This window comes from Teleopsis dalmanni, chromosome 2, assembly GCF_002237135.1.
Source record: "Teleopsis dalmanni isolate 2A chromosome 2, ASM223713v2, whole genome shotgun sequence".
NCBI lineage: Eukaryota > Metazoa > Arthropoda > Insecta > Diptera > Diopsidae > Teleopsis > Teleopsis dalmanni.
Window position 1 is genome coordinate 235,501,017 of NC_051847.1, and position 3,326 is coordinate 235,504,342.

Consider the following 3,326-nt stretch of genomic DNA (forward strand, 5'->3'; position numbering starts at 1 on the left):
ATTAATAAAATATTCACTCAAGATAAATTCTAATATTAATGTGTTTGAAAAAAATAAATTGCGAGAAAATTTTTAATATTAAAACCACTGAAACTATTACTGTTTTACTTCATATGTTGGATTCTTTTTTAATAACTGAACTAATTCCAGTACACTTGAATGTCTCCAAAAAAAGCCAAAATATTAAATGTTTTTAAAAATATTTGCTTTTAATTTACTGCACGCCATTTATGTCAGAGTAAAAAAATAAATCGGAAAACTTTCTCCAATACTTTCTCATTTTGACATGGTGACGACGCACAGCACGAATGCCAATTTTTCTCTTTGTAATTAATTTTTTTTTTTACCAAAAATTTTTTGTTATTTCCCAATTACATGTTTTTCTATTACAGTTTCCTCGAGTGCCTAATTTCATCACATTCATTACTCATTTCGACATTTCATCAGTCTTCCATCTTCAGAGCGCTTAGCTAGTTGGCAACACTGGTAGGGGCACGCCATTTCCAGCGTCTAATCAGCGTCATTTTAGTTGCTTTTACTTAAGTTAATCTTGTGGTAATTATGATAAGCCGATTAGGATGTATTTTTACATAAGTTTTTATGTACATTTTACATATTTCCTGGGTTCGTGCAACTCAGCCTAATGATTTGCCCTTGCCGCTCTGATTTGCGCCATACAAAATGGCATGTACTTCACCGTGGCGTGTCTGAAGTTTATTTGTTGTTGTTACTATGTCATAATTTTATCTAAATAAAATAGTTTTATGTAGTTTTTAGCATTAAATTTACACGTTTGCGCATATTTAAATTCATGCGAATAAACTGTAGACTTGACGAATGCTACTTTTTCATGTCAATTACAGTCCACAAAAATATTATTACCATTCCCATACATGTAATTAAAACCCATAATTAAAAGCGTATTTGCTCACCGACCCATTTACTATTCAGCGGCAATGTCGCTATTTATACTTATAATTAATGCAATTTTAATTTGTCAGTTTAAGTTTGGATTAGATAAGGTTTTATATTGCCCTTTGGGACTGTTCGCGAATAGTACTTACGGTCAAAAATAATTAGTTTTGTTAGTAAAACATTTGGATTATATTAAGTATTTACTCAGCTATTTCAATTAATCAAGAGAAATATTTTTATGCAGTGGTCTTATTTTAAAGGAATTTAAATCGATTTACTTTGATAATTGATTTGCAGAACTTATCTTTTTATACAACTGCTAAAATGTGCTTAAAATAATTAACTAATTTTTTATCTAATTATCAAATATTTGCTTCCATACAACCTTTCAAACAATACGGATGAGCATATTTACTTATGGCGTCTTCAAACGATAAATCTAGATTCGATATAAATTTGCATTCGATCTGTCAAATTTTGCTGTTCAATCGATCATTTTTAGAGTAATCGAACATTTTTAGAGTAATCGTACATTTTTAGAGTAATCTAACATTTTTGTAGTCGTGTTAGTAGACAAATATTTCTTTCGAAAATACATATATCGAATCAAATCACAGTTTATCTGCCAAGTCATATAAATCGGTAGTTAATATTGAGATAATCTTGTTACCCTGACAAAGTATCTAGAGTGTTATAAATTAATATCGAGTGTTATACGTTTTTCCCCAGATTTACCAATTCAAAATGAAAATTCCACTAAAAGTATATTAAAAGAGCATTTCTATTGAAAAATTAATCCAAATTTACCAATCGAAAGGGGTCATTATTACTTCATCTCCAAAACATTTTTCGTGAAATCTGATTTTCTTATTAAAAAGGAATGGCTATGTTAGAACTTCAAGAACTTATCTAAGAACAACAAACTTTTTCTAAATAAAAAACGTTAGTGATGCTTTAGTTAAAATATGTGTAGTCGGGCCAAGGTGGAAGACTTTGAGGAATGACCATTATACCCCCTCTCACTCCTCAACCCCCTGGCATATTCAAAACATAGTTTTTCTCCACCTCTTATTTCAAACGCACACAATATTACATATTTGGAAGAATATAGATGGCATCATCTGTATATCTTACATATAATTTTCAAACAATGAAATTATGTGATGGTAATGGTTAATATATAATTAAAATGTTAATTAAGATAATGAGATTTAAATGGCATACACCTTAATATGTACCATATTTATGTATTCTACTATTTGCACATTATCCACCAAAAATAGAGTTTAAAATGAAGAACCAATTGCTTAAAATAAACTTGTTCGGAAAGCACTTTCGAATTTTTATGAAAATAATTTCCCTTGAGCAAGTAAATATCTCATTGTATTATATATCGCCTATTCTAGTTCTGCACCTTCCGCAATGTTTCTGGCAGTAGCAAGATTTAACTCTCATACATTATGCGTTTCTTCCTGGCAAAACCTGATGTATCTGATTTATGAACTTTTAATTTGAAACAAACATTTCATGGTCTTAAATTAAAATCAGAAGGTTCCTAATCTCGAAGATAAAAGAAGTTTAGATTTTATGATCTTAAATTGGAATCAGAAGGTTCCTGATCTCGAGAATAAAGGGATTATAGTATTATAATTCAACCAAGCTATAAAAGGGTATGCCAAGTAACCGATTTTGTATGAGATCTTACTTTATCTTGGCAGAGCATTACACCTTTTATATTGATCAATTCCAGCCTTTTCTGTTCAAGTGAATAACAAATTATCTTTGTTTTGTCCGGTAGAACGACAAAATAGTACTCCTTTGAAATACCATCAACATCACCTTTTTCGATGAACATCGATTTGCAAAGTGCTTTGTGATAGTTCATATTTTTAACTCCATAATCTCCTTCATTTAACATTTCTCAGTGATGATGCATTTCATAAAGGTTATATTTTCTTTAAGTGTAATAAGCAATCTAGAAATGTTAATGAACTTTGAGATTAAACTTAGGTGTTCAAATCATTATGATTCATCGAGGTCTTTTCCGCTGATTTTTATCAATTAATTCCTTTATTGTGTCTACATCAGCTTTACCAAAGCTTCCAAAAGTAGTGCTTCTTTGGCAGTGATGTCTTGTCATTACTAAATCTCCTCTTAAATTGGATTAGGTGGTTTTAGTGTGAAGTTGGCTGTGAATAAATACAATTAAGTCCATGTTGGACAAAAATTATATTACTTTTTAAATAACCCAATATATGCAATCGTATGTATGTATATGAGTATAACATAAAAATATACTCTTATATTGATATTCAGATGTCTGCGTTGGTGAATCAGCACCTTTACTCTATTTTATCTGTGGACAGTTTTAAGTCACACTAAATACGGGGCTTTACGGGGCTTTATAATAT